At 42.2% G+C, this 13,941-nt stretch overlaps 1 protein-coding gene across 1 annotated transcript in view; it reads left to right on the forward strand.

The window, feature by feature from the left end:
• The first annotated feature begins 651 nt into the window (after positions 1-651).
• Positions 652-13,941, forward strand: part of LOC119739704 (matrix metalloproteinase-21-like) — a 54,822-nt gene continuing 41,532 nt past the window's right edge. The window contains exon 1 of the mRNA XM_038214729.1: positions 652-1,663. The gene's annotated coding sequence lies outside the window, so the exon portion shown is untranslated. The remainder of the gene's footprint in view (positions 1,664-13,941) is intronic.

Below are 13,941 nucleotides of genomic sequence, written 5' to 3' on the forward strand. Positions count from 1 at the left end.
TCAAAACAAGCCCCCACCCACCCACCCACCCAAGGGCGGATCCCAGGTGGTGGTTGGGATGGCTGACCACCCTTCCTCGACTGACCAATGTTAATTATTTACATAAGGAGACATTTCATATTTCCTTAAGTTTCTTGAATAATTTCATTATTATGTTGCAAATTTCTTGAGGGATTTGGTCTCTGCGTGACTGAAACACCTTATCTACCCAATCCCCCTTTTGGAAAATCCGAGTCTTCGATATTCCAGCCACCCCTTTTAGAAAATCTTGGATCCGCCCACCTCAAAAAATTTGCATACATTTGTAATGGGCTTTAGACAAGGCCCAAATAACCAAGTATTTTTAGGACCTGGTTTTGTATTAAAAATACTGCGAAACAGCGGTACCTTTGCTGCTGTGGCCTAGAAGGTTACAATACAACTCAAATCGCACCAAACATCACCACCGCCATCGCCTCGGTACTGTGTCGTGTCGGGGCAGCATAATATTTTGGCCGCTATTGTGCACTCCCTGCTATCCAAAGAGCCTTTCATTGTGTTGACAAAAACCACGAAGTTTGCCAGTTGTAAGCTTTTTGTTCCGAGGTAAAAAGTGTGGTTTTGAGTTGACTTGGAATGTATACACAAAAAGCCGCCCCTAAAGAGTTGCAAATCCCAAATAGCTAGTGTAGCTTTTGATGGAGGCCGGAAACCTGTGGACGTGTTTGAATGTATTTCGGCGAAAATACAACCGTATAACGTTACAGGACGAAAAGAGAAAGTGGTTGATGGTAAAGACACTTTTTTATTGCACATGGATGTATTACTCTTCATGACGAGTGTGAGATATCGTGGAAAATATCCTCGTACAATACTGCGCACTTAGTCCGGGTGACATGATACCACATCGACAAGATCAGATGTACGATTCAGAAGGAATCATTTCCGCGAAATACAAAGTTTGGAAATGGAATATCGATAGAGCACTGTACGTGAAGGGAAAGTCAACAGAGACGCTATTGGTAGATTTCTCCAGAGTCATGCATCGGTGACAGTGAACTTTATGTACGGCGATCATCTTGATTCTGTTTGGAGTAACCCGGCCTACTCAGACAACAGCAATATTCTCCGTGTGATTCTAGACACGTAAGGCCGACCCACAGGGGTACAGGTGTTTGGAAGCCGCGCAGTGACTATTTAGAAGCACAGGTGGTTAATTCAGAAAACAGGGTGTCTTTTGACGTGTACGTACACACCACTAGCTCGCCGAATTTGTGAAAAGAGGCCGCACAACACAAGACGGCCTTCGATCACGACGCGACGGGCAACGACTTGTGTGGCGTGGATGCGAAGTGACCATCATGTTTGACTGTTTGGTTGGTATCCCCGTAACATCATTGCAATTTGAAACGTCACAAAAAGTTGATGGATGTTGCACGAGTTGGTCGTCCGCTTGTGAACTTCATTGATAGTTCGAAGCCTCGCTTGTAACTTTGTTGCTAATTGATGTATATGATCTCTGCATCAATCAACTGGACATATCAGCGGCCGAATCTGTTTGGTATCTAACCTTTTTTAGTCGGAACTTGGCCGGCGTGAAATAAAGGAGGCCTACGTCCATATCACATTTGGTATTTTTAATCAGAAGAGTTTTGCTGATGATCAACGATGAATTGTGTTAATGGTAAGTTGATTTTCTTATTTTGCATATGGTCCTGTAATTTGTGCGTAAGCGGGGGGGGGGGGGGGGGGGTTGGAGTTTTCATCATACTGAAGGTTTTGGCATGCGGGGAAAATCTCTGGCGCTCCATTTAAGCAAATGCTTTGGAAAGATAGGGAAAAAAATCCTAAATGTAATGGTAAGGATTCATTAAGAATTCATCATGCGTGAGCACGATGTTGGTGAAACTTTCCTTAGTTGAATAAATCGTATTTAAAAGGTACGTAGTATCATTTCCATTTTTCCTAACGCTCGTAAAAATGTGTGCCAGCAGGCACACTTTTTAAAACCACCATCAATAATTGTTTTATTCTAAACGATACCCTTTCAGGCGGAAGGATTTCTCGAGGTATTGGTGCCATCCCTATCTTCGATTCGAACAAGATTTTTCTCACTAAATCGAGATAGGTCTGTTTCCGGGTAATTTTACCAATGTTCCCAAACGTGCCTTTAAATTTTTAGGGCAAATTCAATGCCACCTCTATGCCTAATTGACCAGGATATAACGATTTAGATATAGGGGTGGCTGCCCAGTTGACTATCTTTGCCGAAAAGTGGAGACACTTTCTCGTTCTTGCTGGACACGAAAGGCCAGGTTATTGTCCTCTGACGGGTCCACCTCGACTCGGCAGTCCACGGGTACAGTCTTGCTCAGGTGGTGTAACGCAACACACAGTCATGAAGTCCCCATTCAGTTCAGCGCACCAAATGCAAGCGTGTCTGCATTATGACATGGGCTGTCTAAACTTGTAACCTCTACACACGCTCGTGTTTGACTTATTGGCGTTGCCAGTGTTTGCCTCGCCAGAGTGTGGGGGAAACAAACGTTTTAACGTTTCACGGTTTGTCGGACACGCACAAAAACACGTCTGTATACCGACTTCAATACCTGCGCAGGTGAATGGCCGATTGTGTGAATACATGATAAAGAGACCTGCTATTTATTGCAAAATGGCATGTCAGGAAAAGGTACGTGTTTAGAACCAGGTTTCAAAGAATTGCGATTGCGAGAGAAAAGTTTGAGACCTGCACCACGTTGACTTGGCATCTGAAGCCGAAATATCACTCAACCTGGTGAAAGAGGGACGAAAAACGGGGTTGGATCTGTAGCTTTCAGGAAACACATGGAGACGGAGGGGGGGGGGGGGAGTTGAGTGAAGGCGTGCTACTTGTATATGGTTGGCATGTCCCCTCCTCCACTAAGGCAATTTGAGAATGAATTTAGGAAAAGGGGGGGGGGGGGTTGCAACCCCCCCCCCCCCCCCCCCCATCCGCTACTGGACAAACAACAAAAATTGGCTGACAAACTACGGGTACATAAGTAGAGATACATGTTACCTGTTACCCATCCTGTAGTCTTCTGACCGTGCGGGCACCCCTTGAAGACTTAACAACAGGCTTCTTCCATCAATCTCGATCCTTAGACATTCGCAGGGAGTCACTCAGCGTCCGGCCTGTCCACTCCGAGATGTTGTCCTCCCACCTCTTTCTTTGTCTGCCTTTCTTTCTTCCTCCTTGTACAGTGCCTTGCAGGATCGTCTTAGCAAGTCCTGATGATCGTAAAATGTGCCCATACCACTTCAGTCGACATATACTCAAATCAAACTTTTTGGAGACATTGTATTGTCTTCCTTTGACGATCTGTGACAGTGTCCGTCCACCTCTCCAACAGGAAATAACGGGGCTCACTATTTCATTTCATTTCTCCCTATACCCCTTGAATTTGGCTGAAAGTTCGTCGTGGTCTCAATGTAACTCAGCCTTTTGGGGGAAAAGTAGGCACGAAGACTTGAATTAAGAACAGTGGAGGATCCAAAGGGATGGCTGGGGATGTTAAGAGGGTGGATGATAAGTTGTAGTCAACGCGTAAAGAGACCAAAGACCAAAGTAGGTTTTGCCCTTCAAAGACCAAAGACCGTGAATCAAGATTTGCTATATTGAGTGGCGACGTTATTTTCTCCAGTTTAGGAAAATAATACACTTTTTGTCAGCCGAGAGGTTTGGAGGTCTATAGCTACCCTAACCACCCCTTATGGGACCCAAAGTTAGTTTGCTAAACGGGCGAGGTTTTTTTTCCTAAACAGAAAATAAAGGGTCGTCGTTCACTGGACTTCCCTACACTTTCAATACTATGAATTCCAATAATATGTTTAAATTCTCGGCCACTAGAATGTTCACGTCTCAATAAGAACAATATGAATTATGAAGCTCCATAATATGTGTTCTCATAGCTATTTCTTGCACCATTAAATTTTCGACGATTTTCAAAGTTCCCCCTTTTCCTAAACAGAAAATAAAGGGTTGGCGTTCATTGGCTTCTCTACACTTTCAATACTATGAATTCAATACTACTTTCAGTACCGGCAAAGAAACAACGTGAAATGGTAGAGTGTTCCATTGGGCGTTGGTCTTTCCATAAAATACCTGCATTTTTTTTGCCTTTCTCTCACCTCGTGAGCTTTTCTCGGGCCTTGCGTGACAACTTCTAGTGCCTAGCTCAATGGTCAATATTAACGGGGTCAAAGGGCCGGGAAGCTTGGTCCCCCGACGTCAACAAATAGTGAAGAGCATTTTGCTACCACGCCGTATTGTGAATAATTCAAGATCCATGTATTATCATGCTGCCGCCAGCGGCAAATGAGCAATCGCAAGCAAATGTGAAAAAAGGGGTTGAGACTTTGCGTGTCTTTCTTGGTTGTTGATATGTGCTGCACAATAGGGCCTACGTGCAAAAACATAAATGGGTCAGACACAAAACTAGAAATTGGTAACCGTGCGGGCCAGGTGCATGTGCCTTTGCGTGTTTCTTGCCAGGTGCATCAAAAGTTTACCAAAACATCTCTTTTCTTTTCTGTAATAGGACTGTTTTTAAAACTTAAAAGTATTTTTTTTCTGGCTAGGCTTGGTCTAGCGAATGATAAAAGACACCTTTTAAAAATTTGACGCCGAAGGCAATGGAATTTCGGGCAACAACCTTTTTTATTGCATTTTTTTTTATTGAGGTATAATATGTTTTTGATTGATTGGATGCGTTTATGCCAGAACTTGGTTTGGTTTCACGATTTCCAAGTTGGCAAATAGTGGATTTTATCGAAACATAGTTTCCCTTTTCCTTCCTTTTTTAGGGGGGGGGTCATTTTATATCGTTTAAATATTAAATTACATAAGCACATCACAGACAGCAGCTTCAAGCATTCTTTTCTGTACCAAAAACAAAATCCCTTCCATTCCCACCCCACTCCCTTGTATAAAACGGATACCGTCGTCAGGAGATATCAAGTACACCAATCCAAAAAAAAGAAGCAACAGTGATGGTATAGTTTACTTGGGTCATCCCGCGAGGCCAATGTGATTAGTTCGGAGGAATAGAACGAGGACGCCCCCCAGCGTGTGCTGGGTGTTGGATCTAGGTCTTGGCATGCTATTACCGACATGGTGCAGCGTGATGCAAAAGAGAAAAAAACGTCGCACGGGTTGCCCCTTGTAACTAATGTGGCCTATTTCTTGCATTTCATCCGTCGGTTCCTCTCAGTTGGCGGCCAATAACAACAGTTGACCAAAACCAATTTTTGTTGCAGAGTTTCGTAAGCATGTAAGGACCTGATACTCTTATAGGCCTCACTCGACCTCTGATGTGTTTCCTACCACATTGCTGCCACGCGTTGGGTCATTATTTCTTTTCGAAAAGTTGTCATATCAATAAACTCGGCGTAGCTTCTGCTTAAACTCACATCACGTTTTCCAGAGCTAAATGAAACGTATAGTTGATGTTGTAGTTTATTGAACCGACACAATCTCTATTCTTATAAATGCACACGTGATCTAAAATGCATGTGATTCAATTTGGGCCCTATGGACTTTATTCACAAGTCGGCCATATTAAATTGAAAGCGAGGTAAAGTCTTCCGTTTTTGGAATTTGCGAGTAGAAATGAAAGCAATTAAATAATGTTAATCACAAAATAATACCATTCTGTTCTGAAGAATAATTTAAAAAATACCCTATTGTTTTAAGTCACATTAACTTAAAAAGTGAGGCTTGGAGCGCACACCAATCATAAAATAGTCTGGCAACCCCCCATTCAACAGTTTACAATTGGTAAAATAGATTCAGGGAACACGATCGAAAATGGCTTCCTGGTGAATAAGGTATAGTGTTCCCAGTGTTTGAAATACCAAAAAGTGATACATACTTTACAAAAACTGCGATGTTTTAATTCTGTGTGGTACCTTTATCAGCGAAACACCTGTCCAATCAATGTACACACTGTATAGATATCACAGGGTGAAGTTGGGTCAAACTTCGACCCAGATACCGGACACCTTTCTGGGTCAAAATGACATTTTCCTGAGTTACTTTTCCGGACCAGTTGACAGAAAAGTGTCATTTCTACGTGACTAAAATGTCACTTCGACCCAGAACACGGTTTCAATCGGACTCGAAATGTTTGACCCAGAAAAGTATCATGCCTAGTCTAACCATGGTCTAAACCCAGATTTGAATCGGGTCGAATCTGGGACATCATGGCCGTATGCACAAAACACATTGTATGTCCACATGGTGACCCGAGCATTTAATAGATATAGCATTTTGAAACAACCGGACAACAATGAAGCCTTCCTGTCCACATTTTGCAGAGGAACAGTCAATTTGCAGTGAATTTGTAGAGAATACCCCGACTTGGAAAATGATAATTGAAGAGACGAATAGGTTCGTCATTTGCGATTCCCTCAGTATTTCATCATCAGTTTCAGGTTTTGCTGACTCAGAATTTCTGATTTATCATGTAGTTCTTGCATAGACACTCTTGTAACAATTTCATAACTGCCAAGATTCTTTGGTCGGAAGGCCGGGCGCTGAATTCCAGCACGTCAACCCTTCCCAATATTGTTCCTTCAAGATTTCTTATAGCGGTGGTCGATACAATTTTCTGGCATCAGCACGCGAGCTATATCGTCTTCTAATAGCGTGCACACGAGGAGCAGGATTTCGGTTTCATCCGATCTGTTTGTCTTGAAATCGTAGTCCACCTTCCCGCCGAGTTGCTAACTCGGACCACTCCGGGACCCCTTGCTGGCCTAGCCCAATTCCTCGACCCGAATACGTCCCCGCCAATGCCGCCCCCTCGCTCCGCTGACGAGCTGCCCGGGCTCCCAGATGCCAGGCGGGAGGGGAATAAAACGACCAACCGCCACAGATCTAGGTTGATGTGACTTCGGCGGTCCACTTGTGCCCCATTTCTGTCGCATCCTATCAGCCACCGCTGGTCGTCTCTCGGCCGCGTGCAACCCTAGCCGATGGTAGTACCGCGCCGAGTGTAACTCGACCAGTGTTGTTGGTGAATTCTCCACAATCTAATCCTAACGAGATAATGTTGTGGACTTTTCTCTCATTCTTCCCCCTCCTATTCCTGATAATTTCTCTACAGGATTGTACGTGCAGTGTGTGTTTATCTGTAACTTTAAGCCTGTTGGCCATAAGAAATATTGGCTGGACTCCTGGGGCTAATTTTGTTTTTAAAGTCCGGAGAATTTTCAAGTTCAAAGACGTAAAACCGAAACACTGTTACTCATGCCACTGCTCCACCATTTAAGGGTGTTTCTACTGTTGGCGAGAATGAACAACCGCTGTACCTTAACTCATTTCTAACACGTAGGCCTATCTGTCTTTTTTAGATCATGAAAAAGTCACGTTTAGCATAATTGGTCGATCTGTCCAGTATACATCCGGCATATTGATCAGACATTCAAATGTGACTTACAATGAATCATTTTTACTAGGTTTCTTTATTTTGACACTCAAGTGTTATGGAACTGCTTATCTGTGGATTGGTTTTGAAAGTAACACATAAAAGTCCCGGTGTAGCGTGAATATAGGCCTCTATGAAATACGGACTCATTTGTAGTATTGCGCATGCCTAAGTGAATACAACAGGAGAGTGACCGGTCACGTGAGAGGGTTTAACCAATAATAGGGTAAAGGAGTCCACATTTCACAGGAGTCCGATTTTCATTTGACACCGGGTCAGATTTGACACAGAATCTGGGAATGATTTGACCCGATACTTTTCAGGTCAAACAATGACACTTTTCTGTGTCAAAATGTATGTCCATTTGCAAAGGTTTCTGAGTCAAATAACCCCGGAAAATGATCCGGAGAAGTGTCTGTATGGCCTAGAAAGAGGTCATTTTAGATCAAGTATGCCCCTAAGTTCCTGGTCAACTCTGACCCGGTACTTGAAGTGTACACTTTCGTAATTACCAAGTGCCACAATGAGTGTATTTTTCACATTGCGACATTTTTGGCAATATTGTGTCATCGGTGACTTCAAAGTCAATCCAAGGCAATTCATATTCAGCAAGCTTTTCATATTGACAAGTCCGAAGAAATTCAAGAATGCTGCAGCCATACAATACAAAAGTCAAGTTCTAAAATGTCGCCCCATGATTACGACTTAATATCCCTTTTCAAGGAGCGATTTATTTTCTCTTCCAGATTTCTATCCAATTTGCCTGTTCAGAATTCGGGTGGAGGCATAAATACATTAAGGTTGGGAACTCATCCATCATTTAAATCCATTTTTAAATTGAAAACACTTTGGCAGTAGTGATTTTCCGTTCGATGTCCTTTCAAACTGTGCACGTATTTACAGAGGGGAAGTTTTTATTTGCCACGGGGTACAATTTTGGGAGTAAACAGGATCCAAAGCCTAACTTTGTCCTCTGTCGACTGGTTGTTGGTACACCGTCACCGGGCCTCGGGTATTTTGAACTGGGAGAAAAATGGGTCGTGTCTTGCTGCGCCCATTACAGGGCCAACTTCGGAACAAAAACATCTTCTTAGTTATTCTGCCACATCAACATAATTTTCGTCGCTTCCATGATAATGTCTGAGGTGTTCTCTTTACGTCAAATGTTTGGGGTTTCTTCTCAGTAATTCGAGGATTGTATCAAACTAACTAGTTTCTTTTTTATAACAGCAATTTGTGTTATTCTTCCAATTGCGCATGTATCGATTGATTCGATATATATAAAAAAAAAGATAATTATGCAAGTCCAGCAAACCTGGTCTGATCCCACACACATCTATTTAACTGATTCAGAATGGCCATTGACTGGAAGTTTTTTTCATGCATCTTGTCTACACAATGGGCCGGATTTAGCCCGTTTATTGACGTTACGGGGTAATCCTATATGATAGCACTGCTCGACTCACAAGTGACAGTCAGTCAGTCAGTCAGTCAGTCAGTGTGATAGATACGAAGAGGACACTAGGATGACCCTCTACTCGGGACCAGTGAAAACATTGTGTGTGAGACGTCGTGTGTATTACCCCATGAGATAAACATTTGTTTTCGTCGCCGTCATGATTATTTCTTAGTTTATGTATATCAGTGATTTGTATTTAGTTTAGATCACACTAGTAATTGGTGGTTTAATTATGTCCGCAGTGGTATTATTCCTTCTAATTGCGCTCATCTGCGATAAGAAAACAGTTTGCTTGGGTGACTTCATGTCTATTTTACTGCATGATAGTAAGATGTCTTTATTCGGAGTAAGATGACTTTAATTGGAGTTTGCGAATAGAAATGAAAGCAATGAAGTAAAGTAAATTACAAATTAATACAAGTCTGCCCTGATGAATAATTTACAATTTGTGATTAAACATACCCTAATATTTAAGCAACATTTCAACAAAAATGAAAGTGAGGCTTGAAACGCATAAATAGTCTGGCACCATCCCATTCAACAGTTTACAATTTATAAAATACATTCGGGGAACACGATCAAAATGGCTTCTTCGTGAATAAGGTGTGTATATTGCGTTTGTACATCAAGTAGCTGTTCCTGTAACTGAAGTTCAGTTGGCAGTGCATACAACAAGTATATAATGTACAGATCATGTTGAAACTGCGTCAATTTCAGACACCTAACGGTCAACTTATACATGTAATTATTATTTCACATGTATAAAATTTTGTTGTTTTCTCCCTAAAACGAGTATCATGATGTTACGCGTGCTATGGAGGAAGGTATATATGGTATGTGCATAGTGATGAGGCGCAACTAAGACAAGAGCAAAGCCTGATGGAGGCGTCGAGCTGGAATCAGATTTCAATTTCAAAAACGATCGAGCAGATATCGTTGAAAACCGAAAACTGGTAAATGATGCTTTAATGTGGCGTCATCCATGCTTCGTTTCGATAATCGCGGTACACCAACATTTCGATGTCCATGAAACTGTCCTGCTTTCGGTGGTACCGGTAAACGTGTGATGGATGAGATTTGGGTCAGGTTGGCACAGTTTGTATTTTTCTCACCCTTTTACTATGGCCGGGGTTCGAATCCCATCTAGGCCGCCATGTCCGCCATGTGGATTTGGATTCCAGTTGCAAACTCCGAAGGCTTTCTTGCACTTCTATGCTTTCGCTGCCCTTCACTTCGCTGCTGCTTCCATGCATCACTGAAATCCTTGGTCAATAACATAACCAGTGCATTACTTTTCACTGGTCCCAGAGGGCAAACCTGATGTCCTCATTGCACCTGTTTCACTGACTGACTCACTGACTGACTGTCTGTCACTTGTAAGCCGGGCAGTGTCATCCTATATGATTACCCCGACATGTCAATGAATTAGCAAAACCGGCCCATCTTGTAGAGACCAGATGCATTAAAAGATATCCAGTGAATAGCCATTCTGAATCGATTGTGAACCTTTTTTTGTGCGCTTTGGATCCAGCTCTATACCAAGCCTGCCTTGTGTTGTTAACTCAGAAATGTACAATTAAGAGAACTTAGCCTGTTCTTATTGCTTCTCCGGTGGGCCAAAAATCCTACATAATTTCATCTGTATTGAATTCTGTCAGTTTTCTGTTTCCCGATGACCGTGTGTGACCCTTCCTCGTCTCCGCTAGCTGAAGGGCCCTGCCCGAGCGTTTTCCCCAGAAACCGGTCTCCTTCGTCGCGCTACGTTGGTGGACCCTCTACCGTGTTTGTGGTCGGTATACCGGCTAGGTACCCTTGAGAACCCACACATCGTGTCTCACCACAGAAAATCCCCTCAGGAAAAGTTTTTACAGGGGCCTTACTAACATGTTTATAATTGGTCCTGCAAGGCCAAACCGTCGTATGAAACCCTCCATCATTTCTGTTGATGGTTCTTTGATTGATGTTTCTGTGCATTGGATTGATGCTGAGCAATTTTGCCCATGTATCGCAAACAAGCTTATGTAGATTCGAGTAATATCAAGTTGTATAAAATGTATTCAAGTTATACAGTTAGGAAACTGATATTTGGACAGTCGGATTTTAAGTCAAACTGTGGAGCTATAAAACACATGCAGGTCAAACTATTCTTGAACCTTGGGAATATTTTGATTTTAGATCAAACAACTGGTGTGTTTTTTGGGGGGTGTTAAATATCAAAATGTCTAACTAGTCATTACACGTGTAAGAGGGTTTGTGGAGTCTTCTTGGGTCTTGTTATTCATGGGACTATTAAACATTTATGTAGGCCTGTAAAAGTGTCAACTTAAAGGCGCACGGGAACCGTTGGTAAGTACCCGAATATCTTGCTCAAAGTGAAGAAAGGACTGGCACTGTAATTACCCTGTAACATTATTCCGCCTGATATATGGTATCGTTTGGAAGAAAACAACAATCATTGAATTTGAAGGTGGTTTTAAAAAATGGTCGAAAATGGTCAGTAAAATAGGTAGAATCAATCCAAATGGACTTACAACATCTTCGATATCTGAACACCCCTCCCTATCATTTGACAACAGACCCCGCCCCTCGCTTTCCTGTCAAACTCATTCAAAAAAAACCCTCTGCTTGAATTTGGTAAGGAGAAAGAAAACGGAGTCGTTTTTTTTTTATAAACAGTATGCTTTACAAAATCAATAGCTGAAGGTGTCCCAGGATTACCCTATCAAACAAATTTCTAGATTTGGTTTTGATTAAAATGTTCGCATATATAATTCGCCTGTCGTCGGGGGCTTTGCTAGTGCAAACTGCCCGCGGGGCCACCGGGGCTGTCACGAGGGACGTGCGCAATTGTGGAGCCAAACTCGGCCAAGTTTAAGTCAGGGTTAACACCGTACAAACACGCGGTTGCACCGCACAGGGAGATTTCTTTTTTAACACGGCTCATAATAATTGCTATAACATAATACTAATCTCCGAAACCGAAAATAAAATTTCAAAAATCATTTAGCTGTAGGCCCTATGCGCAGAGCAAGATCCAGTTCTCGTAATGTGTTTCTTTGCTTTCGATTTTGTTGAAGTTCCATGTTGAGCTTCGCTTAGTTTGACGAGTAAATTTGGTCTATCGATTTCTCGTTATCGAATTCCCGTTTTCCTATAATCGATTTCATTCATAATCGTTTCCTTGTTTCTAGACCAATTAAACGACACCTTACATTCGCAAGCCTCAGCTGAATGAATGTTCTTAGTTGTCACGGTAATAAAATGTTCCATTGTCATATATGCATAAGAAAATTATAACATTAATCAGTTCATTATCTTGTTTTATTCGGATATTTTATTCGGAGACTTTAGCTCAATATTCTGCTTCAAAAATATCCTCTTTCTAAAGCCAAAGTCTAGATTGTCTGGTTGTCTCCACTTGGCTTGAGATCAAAAGCTTCGGAATAATTCCATAGAAAGAGAGGAAGCCGGAATCTGAACAAAGCCCCGACTTGGCAAAATCCTCCATAAAATTAGCCATAAACGTTCGCGGAATGCATGGTCTATCAATATGATTGACAGCCTGAAGCCATTAACGTCAAGTAACGCCAACTCAACAGCCTCGTCTCCTTCTTGTTTAATTACCCCCACCCTCCATCGACCCCCCCCCCCCCGTGTCGGCTCGCTAATTCCACTGGCACATTGGGTGATAATTATGAGTCGTTTGATGGAGTTGTTAAACTAGCGTTGCCGAACCTCATGCTGGTAAACGGGGTAAACAAAGCGCAACATGAGATCAGCTGGGGCGGTATAACATCGGCACATTGCAGCTTCAGAGTCGGTGAAACAAAATTGCAGACTTTTAATTTTTTTTGTCGGCGAAAGTAAAGTGGAATCTTTAATCTTTCAAGAAGATATATATGAAAATATCAGCTGTAGAAATACAGATTTGATGAACTCTTCAAGAGAAGATGTATCGGATATTTTGAAGCATTTTTCATTTCAATTAATTTTGTCCAGTGCATTTCTAGTAGAATTTGTTTTTTGGCAAAAGATAATGGTTAGATATATTTTTTAAGTATAAACAAGGCAAGTAAATTAAAGTTGGTCCTAGCGCGAAAAAAATTATATTTCAGTGGAGTCGGTTAGTAGGGCAGTCAGCCTGGTACATTGTCTTCTCTTCACAATTGTTTCTTCGTCACTGTGAGCTACAGTGCCGCCAGCGATTTTGAAAAATCCTCGGTTTCACTTTAATTATTGAAAATATAATGAATTTTCTATATTATAAACTAGTACAACTTGGGGAATTAAAACTGGTAATTATACTTTAACATTTTCCTTAAGTCACTTATTTTTGGAGAGTTTACTAATTGTGTTTACTGCCTTCGGCTCCACGGATACTGAAAAGACCTGGCCAGGCCTAGGCCTTCCATTCTCCGTACAGCACTCAATGGGCTCCGTGCCAGACGAGTGACAAGGAACCGTAGGAACTCCCGTTGATCGAGTACTTAGGGCTTGAAAAACACGGGTTGGGCCGCTGTCATATCAAACCCGCGGGGGAGGTGGACATTGCTTCATAATACGCGTCAGTAAAAGACTTGATGTAGAGGTTTTAAGCACACCGTTCGGTATAAGGATGAAATCTTGAGACCCGTTCTTCGCATATTTTTTTTGGTGTGTGTGAGAGTGGTTTGGACTTGAAGTGTTAACGATAACAGTTTGGACATTTGTGTATACTTCTACACATTGCGTATGTCGGCCGTTTAATGTTATCAAGTTCAATATCGCCGTTACATCAATCACAGATGGAAAGTAAAGTGCTGCAACGTCTATGAGACCTCTTCTAATGCAAGATTTGAGTGGTGGTTAAGAATCATGTTCATTCTGACGATCTTATTTTTTGGTCCCGATGACGTCTATACTCTTCTCTCAGCAAGCTGTTTATTGACAGCTTTGCGAGACGTCCCGCGTTCACGCCACCCACAGCACTGTACCCGTCAGTCTGCCAATCATGCCAGCCATCACGTGTCACTTCCTACCAACAGCCGCTGGTAC

Source organism: Patiria miniata, unplaced genomic scaffold, assembly GCF_015706575.1.
Source record: "Patiria miniata isolate m_02_andy unplaced genomic scaffold, ASM1570657v1 HiC_scaffold_4, whole genome shotgun sequence".
In the NCBI taxonomy this organism is placed as follows: Eukaryota; Metazoa; Echinodermata; class Asteroidea; order Valvatida; family Asterinidae; genus Patiria; species Patiria miniata.